Source organism: Salvia splendens, chromosome 4, assembly GCF_004379255.2.
Source record: "Salvia splendens isolate huo1 chromosome 4, SspV2, whole genome shotgun sequence".
NCBI lineage: Eukaryota > Viridiplantae > Streptophyta > Magnoliopsida > Lamiales > Lamiaceae > Salvia > Salvia splendens.
In genome coordinates, this window is record NC_056035.1 from 9,585,188 (window position 1) to 9,606,299 (window position 21,112).

Below are 21,112 nucleotides of genomic sequence, written 5' to 3' on the forward strand. Positions count from 1 at the left end.
AAATCCATCACAACTTTATTCAAACAGATTTCCATAACTGTTAGTCTGTAGTGAAACAGCAGCTCAGTTTCCTCCTCTGTATAGTTGGAATTTCGCAAGAAACTAGTCGGAAACTTTGAATCAATCGTTTGCAGTTGACTCGCGTTGCCTTCTCCGACGACTGCTGTATCCATCTCCCAAGAACAATCCAACTATCTTCTATATAGTGAGTAGTACGCATTTTTTACACCTTTTCAAATCATTCCCGCTGCACAATATTTTTCCCAAACAAGGCAGCAAAACTGCTCCATTTCATAATCTGCAGCACAGATTCTCGATCGGCGGCGATGGGGAGCTATTTGAAGGATTTCTCCGACGTGAAGCCGAAGAACTCGACCGAGGAGGCGCTGCAGCGATGGAGGAATGCTTGTTGGTTGGTGAAGAATCGGAAGAGGAGATTTCGCTTCACTGCTAATCTTTCCAAGCGTTTCGAAGTTCGTGAGATCCAGAAATCCAATCAGGTTAAATAGCTTCTTCTCCCCCCCTCTCTCTGATTCAATTTGAAGTATGAGGTTTGTTTGCGATTGATTCGGTTTAATTCGGCTTAAATGAACTCTTTTGCTAGTGATTTGAAGTGGATAATTTGGTTAATTAGTAGGCTAGATTAAAATGAAGCATGAATTTCTGGTTAATTAAGTTTATAGATTTGGAATTTTTAAGATTTCAAGACTTTTTGATGTTGTTGTATTGCCCCCATTAGTTTCCCAAAGAACTCGCATCGTGTTCTCGCGCATATTGCCGGTAGCCGCATCGTGTTCGCGCGTGTATTAGTGACGGATTAGTGACGGATTTGTGACGGATCAGTTTCTCCCAGTTAGTGACGGATTAGTGATGGATTTATGACCCGGTAATTAAAACCGTCAAAAATTTGACGGAACGTCCAAAATGGACCAAATGTGATCCGATTTCAAATGTAAGGGACCGAATAATTCAAAAGATAATGTTTGGGACCAAAATCAAAAAAACGCAATATGTTAAGGACCAAATTGAGACTTTAGTCTTAATTCAATCGCCACCACTTAGCTTCCAGAAAAAAGCAATGTTAATCTATTTATAAACAGGTTAAAGGTGAAAAGTCTGCATCTTTAGTAATAATAATGTATATAGTTAGTTAACTACAAGAACAAGTTAATTTATGCTAAATCACTAGATTTTGCACTCAAGCTGCATAATCAAAAGGAAAACATAAAAGGAGAATGCAGTTGCCAAGTCAATGAGATGGTAGCTTTATTATACTCCTATATACTTGCCATTATGACATTTTCACTCATTTCCACACCTCCTCCTATTCAGATTATTTAGTTTTATTTTTTATTTTTTATTTCACAACTTCGTTACTTATGAGTTCTGACCCTATAGCTCGATTGAAAAGATGCTTGGGTGGTTTTTAAATTGATATGTACCTTGACTCTTGCGATTTTACCTCTCTCTTAAATGAGGTTAGCAACTTGACATGATCACAACATTCACGGTAACCTCGAATAGCTAACAAACGATGGAAATTTTTAAATTAAATTTTCAAGTATTATTATACGTTTATATATAGTATAGTAGCAAAAGTAGAAATTACATTATGAGTATATGATTTCATTTTTGTCATATATCAATATCATCATATTCGTATACGGTGGTTTCTTTATCTCACGTGTCTTCATTGTATTTTATTACCCTCTAGCTATACCTACCCTAAATTTCTTGTGTTACTGACGATTATGTATGTTTTAATAAATGAGATATACTATGGTGTATCCCTTATAATTAATTATCAAATTCCAATTGTAGAACAATTAGGGATTGATGAACTCTATATGAAGTAGTTATACCGTACATGCATGTATACATTTTTTTTAGCTCGGGGGTTCATGGACATGGCCTATATATGGCTATATGACCTATATCGATAGGCAGACTTTCCATATTATGTCGCATTATTTCCATATATTAATCACATACTATGTATGTGAGTATTATATATGTAAACAGTTTGGTTTTGGGTGGAATAAATCATAGAAAAACTATTTGTTGGATGAACATAGGCAAGGAGAAGGGAAAGTATAGTAGAGACAAATCGGAGAGCTAAGATTTGAAGGGGGAATTAAAAGTATAATAAATGATGGGATAGGGCGTAGGGGAGATTAATTAAGAAATAATGAGAGCATAATAAGAAAGAAAAAAAAAAGAAATGGAGAGGGGGGGAGGGGTTTAGGCATGCATGATTGTGTTTTCTGAAAAGCCAAGAATTGAAGAGAGGACGTGGTCTTGTTCAGACATTCCGTTTAACAGGCATGTGCCCCCCACCCTCCCAACTTTCTCTACAGTTGACTCTCATTTGTCCCCCAATTCCCCTTTCATTTATTCCCTTAATTATAATTTCCCTCAATTTATTCTGATCACAAAACTATTACTTAATTAAAATGTTGACACAATTTCTTTTTATCATAAAATATTTGTTATTTTTAGGAACTTACAACATTCTCCACATTAAAAGTGGAATCTTTTAGGATCTTATAACTTGAAATACTAGTGTTTAAAAAATTGGTGAAGGGGAATAATTAGTACGTAACGTATGGATAAAAAATAATAGAGGGGGGCAGGGGGCGTGTTAGGCTGCATCTCCCTCAGAAAAGCTGATATCATCCCATTAAAAGTGGTCTCAACCAAGCTCCTCTCTTCTTTTTTCTCTAAATTATTTTTTATTTTATTTCTCTTTCGATGCAACGCCAACTGTGACCTGGAAACATGTAGTATAATTTTGAAGAGAGATATGTATAGCCTGGAGGGCCATGCTTTTGAATTGTTAATTTGCAAAAAACAACTAGGACCTTTGCCTTTACTGTACTTGTAATTATAACAAAATTCTAATAGTATTTATATTACATTTGCCTTCATAAATGCACACCTGAAATATGTTATCAGAGGCCATGCAATTTTTTTATAGCGCTTATGTTTTATAATTGTGTGGTATATATATATATATATATATATATATATATATATATATATATATATAGTAGTTGCAAGGAGCCCCAACTAGAAGACTACAAATAAAGTCTAATGTGGAAATTGGAAAAGTTATATTTAATTCATAAATATATCACAATGCAAATTAATTAGCGATGTGTAGTAAACAATGATGAAAGGAGGCAGCTTTGAAAAATGGGTTTTCCAATTGTAAGGTAGAAAAAGTTTTGATGGTTGTTGTTAAAAAGAGGAAGCATTTGGTATGATGAAAAGCAGCATTTAATTGGAAAAATGAAGCATGGGCTTGCTTGATTTAGTGATGAGAGTGCATGGAATGGCTGACTTAAGGCTTGTTGGACATGTATATATCTACCACAACAATTAATGGAGCATTATTTTTATTTTTTTCCCTTCTTAATTAGATTCCTATCAATGTAAGTGGCAGAAGTAGAAACAACAAAAAATCTGATAGAAACCATGCAGTTTTAAGCTCATGTCGTGGCCTACAAAACACTAATAAGAACCTATGATGGTTGGACTTCTGATTCTCTTTTCCTTCGTGTTCCTCATCTTCTTATTCCATTCACCTTGTCACAATTTCCCAGATATTGTTATTCTTAGCAAAGTACTATCATAACACGATTTTTACGAATATTGATGGACTAATTTTGTTATGTATAGTGCTATTTAATTTAATTTTACAAAGTGGATGATCATTAAAAATATAAAAATAGAATTAAGTTGTGGCATGAATAGAAGTACGAAGAGATGTATGAGTTGAGGATGCCCTGAGAACTCCAAACTATCATGTGGTAGGTCATGTGCCACATGCCCACCGAGTGTCTTTAATTTAATGTTATTTTTTGTTTTTTTTTCGAGAGTAATTCGTTTTTTTATTCGAACTACATCTCCAAATATTTACAACTTATATTTATTGTAATATTTCGTCTGGTATATTAGGAAATTTTAGTAGTATAATTACATTATTATAATATGCTGCTGCGAATACAAGATTATTAATACTATGCCTACAATAACTCATCACATTCGAGTAAATATGTAATTAATACTCCATATATAACGTGTCGCATAAACAGTGATCATATCTATATCATATTACAATGGAGAACCATAGTTGACATATATCTGGATGCATAAATTAGTGATTTTTAATTTATTTTAAATGTTACGTATACTAAACAATCTCGTAATCTTGAGCCGTCTTTAATTATTGAAGAAATCGTCTCATACATAAATAATTATTTAATGAAGATGTTGACGAAATTGTGCAGTTTTTATAAGAGATCCCAACATATATTTATATAAGTAAAACTCGAAATAATCGAACCATGATAAACTGTTGATTAAAGAGTTGAAAATTTTAATCTTTAGAGTGGAGCATCGATGATGATAATGATGATGATGATGATGATCCACATAAGAAGACGCAAACTCGAGAGAGTACGTACGATTGGGTAATACACGTAATCATCGTAATGCATTGCATGGGATGCTTTAATTCCCCTATTCTTTCATACAGTAGTAGGACTACATTATTCCTTCTCATCATTCTCAATTTGTATGCCCACATTTTATTCAACTCTAAAGAGAGGGGCCATTTATTTATGATGTGTTTCTCTTCTTTATTCATTATATTTATATATGCATGTTAATACTCCATAAATAATTGGATGAGAATTAATTTGTGGTTCCCACTTCTCATTTGCATAGTTGAGGGTAAAAAGGGCTGCTGCTTAAGTGTGTGCTTCATGAATCATCATGGCATCATGACTACCATCATCATCCTTCATTCCATCCCCTCTATTAACATTACATAGCTAGTGCGATCCCAAAAAAAAAAAAAAACTCGAGCTCTCGTTATGCATTCATTCATCATGCCTTTACGATTTACTTCCATTCTTTTAAATTTCTTTAATTTAATTTTCTTTGTATCGATCCGAGAAAAGAGTCTTTTAGAAGGAATAAAATCATCAAAATCCAAACAAATGTAGTGATTGAATTAATAAGCAAATTGCTAAACCAAGTTGTTTATGTAAGATATCCCCTTAGAAAAGGATACATTATTAATTGTCAATTTGACTATATATAGTGTAAAGACTAAAATTCTCATGTTCCAGAAAAGTCAGGCAATGAAATGGAGAGTATATAATAAACACAAGACTTAAGGTTTAACAGAAATGCTTTAGCAAAGTTTAGCACAAATGGTAGCAGTAGTAATGTGTAGGAGTATATATATAACATGGTTTGTAGTTGTAATAAGAAAGTAAAATAGTATGCATGTTGCATGTGCCCTAATTAATGCTGTGACAGTCACTGCATGTGAATCATCACTTCATCCAACATTATAACTAAATAATTTTTTTTAACTCGAGCATCACAATCTGTTTGTTTATTGGGTTCAATCAGACAAAGGTACTGATTTCTTAAGAATTTCTAGGTTTTCCAACATTATTTAAGCATGATTGCTGACAAATTCAAATAAGTGCGAGTAGTAAATTATAGAGTACTTACAAGTTATTTATCATTTAACTTTTAAGTCTTTAGCTTGGATCGATAGCTAGTGATAATACGTTGATCTACTTTCGCGATAAATAAAGGAGATGTTTTATAAAAAAAATCGAGAAGTGAATCAGCATATATTTGTGATTAGATTGTAATGTTGACTCCATCCAACTAAAGCACCACCAATTTTTACTTAATTTTGTTCTCCTTGTGGTGTGATCATATTACTTAGTATGCATACAGGGTTATGATACAAAATTTTACTACTCCTAGTATTTTGCTAAAGCGGAACAGCATTCGATAATATAGTACTACTATATTATAATACTCCATAGGGATGTATTCATTTCATTTTTGTATCTTTTGTTCTTTGTTCTTTTTAATCTCAGCCCCACGATTTTGTCATCCGACGGTTAGATTGGTGCCACGTGTCGTTTAATAATGCAGATTTTCAGTTGAATAATGCACACCGACTAATAATGCACTATTTATAGTGTAATAATGCAGATTTTCAGTTGAATAATGCACACTGACTAATAATGCACCATTATAGTGTAATAATGCAGATCATCTAGACCGTTGATGAATGAGATCTAACGGCCCATATTAAGAAGAATAAAGTATCTAAGGGATGAATAGGAGAATAACGCTCCCTCCATATTAATAAGAGTTCTACGATAAATAATGTCTAAATAAAAGCAGGCTATATAAGATTTTCTAGCCCAAATTATACACATTTTTTCAAAAATATCTCACATTCTCGTATTCTTTAGTTGTTAGGTTTTGCATGCAGTATTAAGAGTAAAAATAGTAGTTTACGGCATATGAAATTTATTAGGAGAATGAGAGGGTTTTAAATTATTAATACTAATGACAATTACAAATATCGGATGAGTTCATTTTTCTATTACCAAAACGTCATTTGGCAAATGAAATTCTTAATGCAATTAAATTATAATCGAACAAAATGCAACTGTCTTTTCACAATTTTGAGGGGATAAAAACTCTTCTTTTAATGAAAACGAAAAACTATTTTCAGTCGGAAAGATAATATGGCGGATGTATTTTTGACATCAATAAGGTGAATGCCTTTTCTTTGCTAAAAAAAAGGAAACATCAGAGTTCAAATTCAATGAGCCAAAATTTCATCAAATTTAATTTCAAAATATAATTAATATTACTATAAATTCAACAATCCGGTTCAATAGTTTACCATTCAAAATAACAATTTAAGTTATCCCTACCCTAACCTATATGTTCATTATCTAAATCCTAGAATTAAATTATCATTCAACCAGAGTGGGTTGAAACTTTGAATATGTTATACTATTGACACAATGACCCACACACAAAAATATTGAAATTATATGTAAAAATATGCTATTTGTCGAAGGTTGTCATAAAAATATTCCTTCCATTCCGACCAATACAGTGGTTCGTGCAGATCAATCTGTAACATTCTTTATGCAGACTTGTTTTAATAAATCTTGTGATGCAGACTACAACTATTCTTGTACTTGAAGAGAAAGTTGATAGGGATTTTTTTTGCCACACCTCATCCAAATTATGCTTTGATGATTATCTAAATTCTACATATATATACTCATGATTTTTTTAGTACCGTTTCTGATACCGACTGGATATAAATACATAAATAAACATGTTTAAGATCAGGCACTGTATATAGGCAATATCAATATATACAAATTTTTGCACATTTAATTTAGTTGTGCACAGCAATAACTTTCAAAAAAAATTTTATCCAAATAGATAAATTTATTTTTGTCGCAATAATCTTCTCAAAATTTAACAATTTTAAATCAAAGTAAATGTGACATGAATGTGGCTAAGTTCGTGCCTAAAACTAAAGAACAAAAAATTGTGTATTTTAATTCAATTTACAATTTGTTACATTTAATCAATAGAAATTTAGGTATTCATGATTAATCCTGCAGGTGGCACTTTCAGTTGCTACATTACCTTTGGTTTGGGTAGATTGTGATAAAATATAATCAAATTAAAAAACACAGAGAAAACAATTACTCCATATATTTTTGATGCAACCGATCCTCGATACAATAAGAATGTAGGTATACATATATGTGAAATTAAAATGTGATATACTGCATAAATATCCACAAATGCAGAAGCTTTTTCTAGTGTGGTTGGAGAATTAGTGTCGTGGGTTTCTCTGCATATATACTTATAGTGCTTACAAATCATTAATTCTCCAAAAAAGAAAAAAGAAAAGAAAAAAGGGGAGAGAGAGTGTGTATGTGTGTTTATTAGCATAAGTCTCCCCCTTTTGGGGGAATGCACTTTTGCATTGCATGTTGGCTTCTGATGAAGGAAAAATTAGCTCTCACGTCCAAGCAATCTACCACTTTTATTTTATTTTTCTTTACACTGGAAAAATTGACCCCTTAACATTTATGCATAGTGGCCCCCTCTCACTTATTCAATCCTTACTCTATAATTCATTATTACCTCTATTGTCATTTCAATTTTTGGAAATGGTTTCTATTTCAATCACTTTCCTTCGTGTTTTTCTTTATATGCATTTCGAGATAGATTTAATTTATCGAGTAATATTTTGACCAACTTCGCTTTAAAGGTAAAAATTTAAAGGATCTTAGATGCTATTCACTCCGTCCCAAGAAAGTTGAGTCGTATTCCTTTTTAGTCCGTCCCAATAAAGTTAAGTGATTTCCTTTTTTAACAAAAGACAAAACATCTAATCACTCTTACTTTATTTCAGCATTTACTTTACTCTCTCTTATCTTTCCTACTTTTTTCATCTCTTCTATTTATTTAATATAAATTCTTAATCTCTGTGCCCAAAAGTTTTGTCTCAACTTTCTTGGGACGGAGGGAGTAGTATTTTTTTTCATAAATTAGTTGTTGGCATATTTTGATGAAAAGTAAAACTGAGTTTTCAAAATCTATGTCTTTTGATCTAAAACTATTAGTATCAGTTTTAGTAACCATTTATGGATAAATGAGTTTTCTTTGTTACAAAATTATTTAGTACGCATTTCATGCTGCCAGTTGAGCTTAAAACCCTAATATTGATTTAGGTCAGATCAGTGAATTTAAACTGGATTAATGAATGATCATAAATGTAGAATACTTATCAAACAACAAATCACTAAAGCCAAATTGCATATTTTTTCCCCTACTGTCACATTTTACTACACACACACACACAGTTCTCTCTTTGTAGACATTACACACACACATACATATATTATACTATTAAATTTAAGTGTATAGTAATTGGCAAGACAAATTCGTTGGGTTGGGGTTATTGATTGCAGAAAGAGCAGGCACGCTTTGAAACACTGAAACTGAAATGGGACATGCATTTGGAATAGAGGGGTGGGGTTTTATATATTGATAATAATAATATTGTGCGTGATGCGAAAGTGAAACAATAAACAATAGTGGTAATTAATTAATTAATGAAGTAAGCAGTGTAGGGTAACAAAGGTGAATGCATTTATATTACACATCTCCTTGCATGTTTGGTGAATGCATTTATATTACACATCTCCTTGCATGTCACAAACCCCCAAATATTCCTCTCTTTTTAATCCCTTTTTCCCTTCTCTCGTTTACTCATAGAGAACCCCACCTCCCATCATTACCACAACCCACTCATTTCTTCTTCCCATTTCAATTTTTTCAACTAATGTTAAAATCATTTTAATTCCGTAACTCGAGATGTGACGTTATTGTTACTCTATATTACTACATCGAAACATGATACTTATCACAGTTTTTCTTAGTTAAATAAAACTTAACGCAATTGATGTATGCCTATTTACTAACTCAGATTAAACTATAGTCTAATTAAATATTGAGTAGGGAAATCATTTTTTTCGCATTTTATATTTGTCTGCTGAATTTTTTTCCCATGCAAAAAAACCCTGTGTATTCATGCTAAATTGCTAATTGAGGGCATAATGGTCCCGAAAAGGTGAGGCGTGGAATAATTTGAATTTGGAACTGGTTCATTTTTTTTAAATAACGGAAAAAGCCATTGATCAACCAGGAATTTGTCTATTCAAGAAGTGACAAGGATTTATTATATTGATTTCATCAACATGACTTTACTAAATGTTAATTGCTTGTCCATTTATACTTTTAAAAAAATTCTCCTAGTTACGTTATTGAACATATTTAAACTTTTTTCTTTCTTATTTTTCTTTAAATATATGCATATGGCAATTTAGAAATAAATTCAGTGTCATTTATCAGCTTTCAGTTTTTTCTTAAGAAATATATGCCTCAAGACATTCAAACATTTTTTTTTTGGATAGATTGAGAGTAGTCAGAATTTATGTGTATGTGCAACGTCAACTCCCAATTTATTTTTAGGTTGCAATGTCATAATTACATGTTTGCAATATCATTGCGTGTTTATTCTTCTTTCGTCAACCACGGGGATTTCTTTTGCCCTACCACCAATTCATCAAATCTTATGTGGGTCCCCATATGCAACTATTCAATTTTTGTGGTATTTCGAAATTTATGAGTTTCAACCCAGGAGATAAACGGCTAGTATAATTCAAGAATCTGGTAGGTATGAAATTGTATAATTATCACATGAATTGCCATGTGTAATTTCTTATTCCTCAATCAAATAGTATACTTCAAGAATCCGATAGCTGTGAGATGTTTATCGATTCAAAGTATGAGTAAGTAGTATTAATTAATTTGTGATAGTTGCAGATTTAAATTCTTGACTTTGTATCTAAATGGACCAAATCGCTTACAAAATCAAGTCATGTAGTACAACTTTGTCCAACTATAAGCAAATTAATTTAAATACAAAGCGGATAAGCTTTAATTCTCCGTTGCATAAGTAAGTATCTGTATTATATTATCTACTCAAGATTTCAAGTTATATCCCCTGAAAAATATTCTTATTTAAAAAGACTTAAAAAAGTATGTAGCCCATTTATTGCTCATTTTCATATTGATTAACGAGACGTGGGTTAGATGAATTTCGTTTCCTCATGCCTGTCCTTGACTGATTTTGACCTCAAAGAGATATTTTCACTATTGATAGATTATAATTCGCCATTATATTTTGCACATATTAATCGGTAGAGGTTACGAATTTAATAATTCAATTAGATTATGCTTATATTTTTTGGTCCAAAATAGGGTTTTTAGAATTTATGAAGGTTTTGTTGTTGGAAATTACGTAATACCCTCCACGAACAAATACAATTAAAACCATTAAAAAAAAGAATATCGGAAAAAGATGTCATGCAGAAAATATAAAAAAAATAGCGGCGGGGGGCCATCAAATTCCACGCCTGCATGGACGTGCGTGTGCTGAGCTGGCTTACTCCCGTGGGCCCCATCTCGCGTGCAATCCTCCCACGTACAATTTTATTCCTTTTAAGGTCATCCGCAGTGGGGCGCCCTATGGCGCGCCACGTCATTTTTATCCTCCTCCTTCTCCACCTGCAATGAGGCGCCCTAAGACGCGCCCTATGGCGCGTCACATCACCAATTTTATAATATTTATAAAATACATACGAATTAAAAAAAAGCTAAAATACATTTAAAATACGAATTTTAAAAACTTCATTCATTTAATAAAAATTAATACATTACAATGCGAAATAATAAAAAACGCAAACTCAGCGACGGCGGTACCGAGCCCACACTTCTTCAATCATGTCGCTCATGAGCTGCGTATGCTCCTGTTGGTTGCGCATTGAGGCCTGCCTAGATAAAACCTCATCGAAACCTAACGGTAACCCTCTATCGGGTGTCTCGGTTGATGAGCCGGCAGAGCTAGATGCACGGTCGTCGTCATTCCAATCGGTGATGCTTCCGCCTTCACTCTCGACTATCATGTTGTGCATGATTATGCACGCATATATGACATCGGCGATGACTTCCTTGTACCAGAAACGAGCCGACCCTTTCACAATTGCCCACCGTGATTGGAGCACCCCAAATGCCCGCTCTACATCCTTCCGCGCCGCCTCTTGCTTTTGCGCAAATAAAACCCTCTTCTCACCAATCGGGCAGCTGACCGTCTTTAAGAAAACTGGCCACCGTGGGTAGATGCCGTCGGCCAAGTAGTGCCCCATATGGTATTGGCGTCTGTTGGCAGTGAACTCTATGGCCGGGCCGTTGCCGTTACATTGGTCGGTGAAGAGGGTGGACGAGTTGAGGACGTTGATGTCGTTGTTCGACCCGGCTACGCCGAAGTAAGCATGCCAGATCCAAAGCCGATAGTCAGCGACGGCTACGTCGGGTGGCTGCCCTTGTATCCACTTGTGAATTGGCCTCTCCACGCCGTCGGACAGTTGTTCTTCCACTGCCAGTGCATACAGTCGATGCTCCCGAGCATCCCAGGAAACCCGTGCGCCCTCTCGTGCATCTGCATCAGACCCTGGCAATCAGTGGCTATCGGCTTGCGCAAATATGTGTCGCCATAGGCCTCTACTATCCCCCGACAAAAGTACTTCAGACACTCGCGGCCTGTAGTCTCCCCACAGTGGAGGTACTCGTCAAAAAGGTCCGCCGTGGTGCCGTATGCCAACTGACGAATAGCAGTCGTGCACTTTTGCAATGGTGTAAGGCCGGGTTTCCCGATGCCGTCCTCCCGAAACGTGAAGTATTCTTCACGTGAAGACAATGTACGAACAATGCTGAGAAAAAGGTACCTCGACATTCGAAACCGGCGGCGAAACACAGTCGGGCCCCAACGTGGTTGATCGGCAAAATAGTCTTCAACCAGAAGCCTGTGAGCTTCCTAGTGGTTGCGTCGGACATACGTCCTATGTCGAATAGGACGATGGACTTGCTCAGTCGCCGCTACAGCCGCCGCCTTCTCGCGCTGCATTTACGAATAGCATGCCGCCATGGCCTCTTCAACGGCTGCATTTAATGCTTCGTCAATCGAACGACCGGGATCAGACGAACTAGAACTATTGGTGTCTTCGCCGGGATTCATTTTCGTTGGATGTTGAGAGAGAATATGTTGAGAGATAGTCAATATGTTCGTATGCACAACTGAATGAGAAACGAGATTTATATAAAAAAACGAAACCGCGTGCCATCGTCCGCGGCCTTCACAATGGGGCGGACGATGTCGCGGACGATGGCCGCGGTTTAAGTCGTGTCCGAAGCATAGGCCGCGACCATCGTCCGCGACGTCCGCAATGGAGCGGACGATGGCCATAGTCCGCGGTTTAAGTCGCGCCCGAAGCATAGGCCGCGACCATCGTCCGCGACGTCCGCAATGGAGCGGACGATGGCGCGGACGATGGCCATAGTCCGCGGTTTAAGTCGCGCCCGAAGCATAGGCCGCGACTATCGTCCGCGGCCTATGCCACACACCCACAGTGGGGGCGGACGATGAATGGCGCGGATGATGAGCGCCATCGGGCTTGCCATCGTTCGCCCATTGCGGATGGTCTAAGAGCATCCCCGGAGAGCTGCTCCGTCCATCCGTCCGTGCTGCTGGCAAGGACACGCTTGTCCGCCGCTGGCACGGACGTGCTCTTAGCTAAGAGCACGTCCGTGCCAGCGAACAGGGCGACGTGACACGTTTCTATTGATTGTTAGCATTTTCTTTTTTTTTTGTATAAAAAAATTGAAAATAATACCAAAAATTAAAAAAATATATTTCGAATTCCCAAAAATAAACAGATTTTATTACCATTTTTTTATATTTTTTTTGAATTTTTTTAAAAAAATTAATCCTAAAATCATATATAAATTATGTAATTTTTAATTTTATAATTAAAAATTATTACCATTTGGGCGAAATTTGGCCACGAGTAGTGGGTTTTTTTAATTTTATGAATTTAATTATGTAATTTTTAATTTTTAGGATTTAAATTATGTAATTTTTAATTTTTAAGACTTTAATTATGTAATTTTTAATTTCTAGGATTTTAATTATGTAATTTTTAATTTTTTTGTAATTTGTAATATTATTTCGGTTATTTTTAATGAATTTTAATTTTGTGGAAATGTTTTTATTTAAATTGAATAATGGAATGGTGGGGCCCTTGTGCTCGTCCTTGCGGAAGAGCACGGATGTGAGTGTTGTGCTCTTGCCTAAGAGCAGGGAGTAAAAATGGGGTCGGGCCCACATCCGTATTCGTTGGCAAGAGCACAGTTGTGGATGCTCTAACCATCATTATATTCTTTTCCTAATCTTCATTTTCAATCATACTTTACCACCCTCACCTCCTTCTCTTATATTTTTCACTCCTTTTTCACACCTCATTCTCTTATATTTTTCACTGCTTTTACGTTGTGAAAATTATGTCGGATTTATTTGTTTCTAATCATTGCTATTTTTTTTCTTACTTTTCAAGTACACACAAAAGTTCAATATTGGAATGGAGAGAGATGATATGCTGAGGGCAGCGGCGGATCCAGGTGGGGTCGGCCGACCCCACCACCCTGCCCCGGAGTATCGCCGGAAAGCTCCTTTCTTCGACCTCCGACCCTACGGCGTTCGCGTCTCTACCCCGGAGGAGGAGGTAGATGTCGAGAATGAAGAAATGTTGAGAATTCAGAAGAGGCTTTCAGTTTTTTTTCGCCGAAGAGAGAGAAAAAAAAATTGGTTTGGCGATGTGGGCGAGGAGAGAGAAGGGAATTGCATTAGGCCATCCACAACGCCGTCACTATACCGTCCCTTAAAACACTATTTGCGGGTCCCACTGTACTTTTTTACTCCATCCCTTAACTAAGGGACGGAACCTGCAACCCTCCGTCCCTTAACCGTCCCTTAAATTACTATTCATTCAATTTCATTTTTTTTCCCACCAAATTTAATTAATAAAACACACTTCATTAAAAATAAAATAACATTACAACATAAAATACGAAAAAAATTAAAAAAAAAACATAATTAAAAATCCTAAAAAATTTAAAAATACATAATTTAATTTCCTCCACCAAAGTTTGCCCAAATGTGCTCCATGAGATCATCCTGGAGTTGGGCGTGGGCGGAAGAGTCACATGTCCTTGCCCGAATAGGCAACCGTTCTTGTACAGACGGATGCACTCCACTTCGAGGCGGACTACTGGCGGTTGAGCTTCCAGGGGCTTTGGGGTCGAACCAATTTCCCGCCTCGGGTACTTCGTCTTGGACAATCATGTTGTGCAAGATTATGCACATATATATGATGTCGACCATGTTATCCATGAACCACGAACGAGCTGGGGCTTTGATAATGTTGAAGCGCGCTTGGAGAACCCCGAACGCCCGCTCCACATCCTTCCGAGCAGCCTCCTGCTTCTGCTCAAAAAGCGTCTGCTTTGCGTTCACAGGCCTAGCGCACGTCTTCACGAAGGTTGGCCACTTTGGGTAGATGCCGTCGGCAAGATAGTACCTCATTCTATAGCGCCGGTTGTTAGCGGTGAAGTTGATGGCCGACGCTTTACCATCTAAAACTTCGGCGAAGAGGTCGGATTGTTGGAGCACGTTTATGTCGTTGTTCGAGCAGGGGAACCCAACGTACGCATGCCAGATCCATGTAGTCGGCGACGACCTCGAGTATAACGGTGGGGTGGGTGCCTTTGTGGCGCCGCTCGTGTACGACCCCCTCCACGCTACCGGGCAATTATTCCATTGCCAGTGCATGCAGTCGACGCTGCCAAGCATCCAGGGTAAGCCATGCACTTGTTCGTGAAGGCGGAGCAGGAACTGACAATCTGTCGTGCTTGGATTCCGGAGAAATTCGTCGGTGAAGGCTGCCCGGACGCCTTTGCAGAATTGGAGCAAGCACATTCTCCCAGTGTTGTCTCTAATGTGGAGGTATTCGTTGAACACATCCGCCGTTTGTCCAGTCGCAAGATGACGGATTGCTGCAGTACATTTCTGCAGCGTCGTGTGGCTGGGACGGCCGACAGCGCCGAACCTTTCTTGGAAGAACCCTTCCCGGCCCGCCAATGTATTTGTGTTGTGGAGAAATAGCGGTCGTCGCATGCGGAAGTAGGTATCTCCCCACACCGGATTATCGCAGAAATAGTCGCGGACTAACCTTGCGGCGGCTTCCTCCCGGTTACGAAGGATGTAAGTCCGGAAGCGTCTTTGGAGCGGTGCGGCTTCCTTCGCTTCCCGGCGTCGATCTTCTTCAAGTGATTCTTCCTTTATTTGACGCATTTGCTCATATGGATCCATGAGATCGATTAAATTTGAGATTAAAATTGGAGAGGAAATGGAGATGATTTGGGAAGAATAGATGTGTAGTTGTGTGTGAAATGGGGATGAATTAGGAGTATTTATAGAGTAAAAAAATAAAAAATAAAAAATAAAAAATAAAAAAATTTGAAACGGCTATAAAAAAATGAATTATTGCGTCAGCGTGACGAATCCCACTCGCGGGCCGGCGAGTGGGCGTCACGCATCGCATGGGAGCTCGCCACATCGCCTCGGCGCGTGGCGAGACGTCACGCGATTGGTAACTGCGGGACGAGTTGCGGGATGTGCTGGGGACGGGCTGGTGACGGGACGAGACGCTGCAACGTGTCCCGTCCCGGTTCCGTCACTGCGGAACGAAACACGGGCCACCCGCGTAACGCGTTGGGGGTGGCCTTATTGTTTTATCGGCAAACTGCCCTAAAATTCATAAACTATTTTTATTTTCCGGTTTTTCCCACGAACTAAAAAATTGGCGTATAATGTCATGAACTTTATCGGGTTGTTGGAATTTCCCATTTGACCCGACCCTAGAGTTTTCCTGTCGAAATCTTGCACACGTGGCAAGCCTGAAATCTGAAGTGGAAAACGCCGAAAATTCATTAACCCTAAAAGTCACAAACTTTCCTTATTTTCCGATTTTTCCCATGAACTTTTCCCATTCTCTCATCACGATTTCTTCTCCCGGGATTTCAGTCGTAATCCAATTTTAATTTTTTTTCCATTTCAAACAATCGATTTTTGGTAAATTTTGATTGAATGTGCGATTTTTTTATTTGTTCGAAATTAGTCAATTTTCTGGTTAGAATATATGGTTTAAATTTCAATTTCGTTTTTTAGAATAATCATTCTAGCTCCTAAATCTTGACCAATTCAACGTATCTTTCAACAATTTAAACGGCTCCATTCCAAAAGGCCTTGTGGGAACATCGAAGGAGTAATTTCTCGACACTTCTCTTTGTGGGAAGCCTCTTGACACCGTGTGCCCCAAAACTGTGGCTATTGTCGCGAGTGGCGGCGGCGAAGAGAAGAAGAAGCTCTCTGGTGGTGCCTGAGGAAAATGCAATTAGATCTGTTTTAGGCGGTTTATCTTGCTGTTACTATTATTTATCTTGTGAAGGAAGGGAAGGGTAGGAAGAAGTCGCGGTCAGTCGACGTGGCAGCTTTAAAAAATCAGGAAAGTGACTCCTCCGCCGCCACGCAGAAGGCCCTCACTGCCATCTTGCTCCAATTTGAGAGTGAAGCGAAAGGAATTTGGGGATGAATTTAGGGTAAAAAATGGAGTGTAAATTTGGGGATTTTGTGGGTTAAAAGGACACACTCAGTATAATTAAGGTAAGCATAATTTTAACACGTCAGTATGCACTCAGCCACCACGTCAGCTTAAAAGGACACGTCACCAGGATAATGTTTTAGTTCGTGGGAAAAACCTAAAAATGAGAATAGTTTGTGACTTATAGAGCAGTTTGACACATCAGCAGCCACATCAACTTATACACTCAGCAGCCACGTCAACTTAAAAAGACACGTCAGCTTGCTTCATGGCCGGAAAACCTGTCATGGGAAAACGGCAACCGAATGTAAAGTTCATGACATTATACGCCAATTTTTTAGTTCATGAGAAAAACCGGAAAATGAAAAAAGTCTGTGAGTTTTAAGGCAGTTTGCCCTTATTTTTTCTACCCAGTAAATGGCATCAACAAGATGCACCCATAAATTTGCTAATTTTAAAAGATTAGAGATCTTGAATCATGTGGTATCTAATTGTAAATGGCCTTTGAAATTTTCTTTTTTATTTGTATTAATTCTCAAAAGTCCATTTAACGTGTATTCTCATCTAATAATTTTAATTAATGTTACATAGTAGTAGTATATTTTTTTATATATCACTAAATAAACTTATAAAAATAAACACATATGAAGTAAATATTTCTTATTTTCTTCTAATTTTAGTTTTATAATTTAAAATTTCTAACATTATTATTCATATTCAAATTATGTTCAATTTTTAAAAATGTGGAATGTTACTGAAAAAGTATACTCATTTTATCCCACCATAAGCTACTCATATTTTTTTTGGACATCCCAACTAATGTAAGTCATTTTTTTCTTTGCCAAAATATAACATAATTATTCGTTTATTTTATCCTTTTGCTTATGTGCTTTATCTCATTTTCTATTTTAATTTTTTCACTGAATTTTTTAAATGTCATTTTCTTAAATTATGTACAACGGGTGCGACAAAGGGAGTATGTTGTTTTAAGAATATCCATACTCGCATAAACTAGTGATTTTAAAATATATTTTTATAAAAATAATTAATATAAGTATTTAAATAGTTATAATGTTGTTCGATCCCATGATATTTAATTCCTGGATATGCCATTGGATGAGGGACTATATGTGAGTACCATATGAGCGACTGCTGATGTGTCTAAGTTAATTTCCATAAATCTCTCCATTTTATTTGTATACCCACTGCTATCACGATTGTTAAGGCAACTGGAAAATCTGAATATATTCTCCTTTGATATTCTTGTCTCTCCTGCACAAATCTGGTTTTCAGTTTTTAACCTTCTCGACTTCCCTGACCTTCCCATCCTAATCTAAAAACTCTCCTTTCTTGGGAAAATGTTGAAAACAATATTTTCTCCATCTCTTGTGGTTTAAATTGATTACGAGTAGCCGCTACCACATAATAGACAGTAGATTAAATAAGGTTAAATTTGTTAATAGTAAAACAGTAAAATATGTAGAGAAAAGAAGGACCTAAACAAAACAAGTGTAAAGTTCATTCCACTTGAATACATTTTTATCTATGTATCCCATTCATTACTACTTAAATAGTGTTACAACAAACAGCAAGCATGCATAGATGCAGCGAGTTCTAACTTCTAACGATCTTTCAGATGCAGCAACCCAAAAAATTTTTTTGTTATAATGGAATAACCCAAGCATGCTTAGCGCATCCAAATCTTTCAGATGATAATCCTGCATAATGTGATGATTCTGATGAATTTCAGTTTACATACTGTACAATATATACCTAAACTCTAAACAGCGTGTTTGGTTTATGCTAACTAGAATAGATAAGGTTAGTCTATGAGTTCAGAGCATGGGAAACATGCAGAAAAAAGGGAGTGTTGTGTTAACCATATAGTATATGCACAACACTATTAAGCCTATATATGTATGGGCTCACAAGTCTGACAACTGATTTATACCTTATGTTATGATACAGAAATAGGTTATGGTTGTGTTTAGTTGTATGGTCAAATCTGCTTTCCTAAAACTGAATCTGCATCACTCCAAGAAGAATTCTTCATATTCTTCCCAGTACTAATACAGTTCCAAGAAATGTTATGGAACCAGTCAATATCTAGGATTCTTATCTCCTCATATAGTAGTACTATATAAGAACCCAGGCCAGTCCTAGCCCTAACAATGACATCCTTCATGTCGGATAAAGAGAGAAAATAAAGAAGATAAAAGGCCTCAGGGGAGACGCCCAACACTTTTCAATTAAGGGGCACCCAATAAATTTGATATCTCCAATGCTGGATATAAAATTTCAGCTGGCCACAAAGAACAAATTCAATATCAGTTTCATACATAAATATCTTCAGTGGACATACTTTTTCAGAAATTAATTGTATTGATTCATATTCTTGCTATCATCTTATTATGGTATTTGATTAACTATCTGTGGTTGGAATTTCAAATGTTTCTACAGCATGAATGTAACAACAAACCAAATAGTAAGATAAGATATTGCTTTCAGTGACACAAAATCCCATAGAAAATCATAAGGAGTAAATAACTTTCACAGAGAAAGACCAAGGCATTGGACGAAGAGTCGTATAGAATACCACATTACAAGTAAATAGTGGGGTTAAGGAAGGATCTTGGAAATTACTTTTCTTTGGTCTAGGTATACAATCATATTCTATCCACTCAAATCCGGAAATTTCCTTATATATTCATCTACAAGTCAGTATTGATCACAGAGAGAATATCTAGTCAATAATGACGATCAAACAAACATAGAATACACTATACATACACTAATATCTTCTTGTAAAGTAAAATACATTATAACCTTCAAGAATCTAAATTTTACTTTGTTTTGAAGCATTTCAGTGGAATAAATTTTATTCTATTAGTTTATTTTGAAGAGAGTGACTGTGGTGACTTTTCCCATCACTGATCGGGAACACAAGAATCAAAATAATTACGTTTTACATATAATACCGGTCACATGTGAAACATCAAAAAATGGAATTAGAAGTCGGAGATAATAGCTAGGCATACTAATCTCTCTCCAACATCAGCAATCTTAAACATTATACACACAAAAGAGCTAGGATATTCAGATGTTATCAAAATTGACCCTCAGGTGTCCAAAAGTGGTCAATCAAATAGTCCGATAATTTTCAAAGTAAGATGTTGACAAAGAAAACAAAAACCAAACGCTTTTCAGAATGAATCAGAAACAGAGTATTCACACTCAATCGAATTTATAGAATTTCAGAAAATTTACAGATCTAAATAACAATACATAACTACGAGCAGATAACATCAAAAAAATTAAATTGCAGCGACATATAAATATTGTAATTGTAGTGCTTCCTAAATGTGCCTACTTCAGTCATTCCTATCACTGTCATGCAAACATGTGAACGTCACTAAATGTCTGAAACAAACAACAAACTCACGTGTAACTTTGAGCTAATGTACCACAAGAAAGAGCATAATCTATTTGATGAAGTTTCATTTCACATGTAATGATTAGCATAAGGGATAATGGAACAATAAGTTTCACTTCTAAAATAGAAAACTTTAAGTACTCGTTGGTCATATCAAATTACTTTGAGCTCCAAAACAGAAGAGTAATTACTTTTCTCAAATAGGATTAGATCTAAAAGGGCAAAATGGAGAACCAAATTACTAACAATGACTTATAATACTGGTGAAAGTAGAATTGTATCTTACCAGTAAAGTTAACTCTTAATAATATTTTGGAGACTTCAGAAGACCATGTAAATTGTTGCCAGGACTTGATTGTAGACTCCCCACAGTATGTGATGTGATGTGATGATCATGTATTACACAAAGCACTCCAATTGCGATTCAACTACAATGTTAAAACAAGTATTGATTATAGCGATGCTATCACAGTGATTCAGTTAAATCTGAAAATCATAGAGCACAGAGTCAGATTAAAAAGTTGTGTGTGCACCTTCACTTTCCAGATCCTCGTACATATTTTTGTTTTCATTTCCAAGTACTGCGTATTTAATCAATGATCTCATATTCCAATAACAATCCGTAAAATTAAAATCAATTCCAGACACTATGTCCTAAGTTTCCATGGATATACGGTTCAAAAGCTCAAAA

General features: G+C 36.2%; 1 protein-coding gene across 1 annotated transcript in view; it reads left to right on the top strand.

The window, feature by feature from the left end:
* The window catches only part of LOC121798419 (DEAD-box ATP-dependent RNA helicase 21-like), a 794,448-nt gene that overhangs the window by 252,707 nt on the left and 520,629 nt on the right, over positions 1-21,112 (top strand). The gene's annotated exons all lie outside the window — the stretch shown is intronic.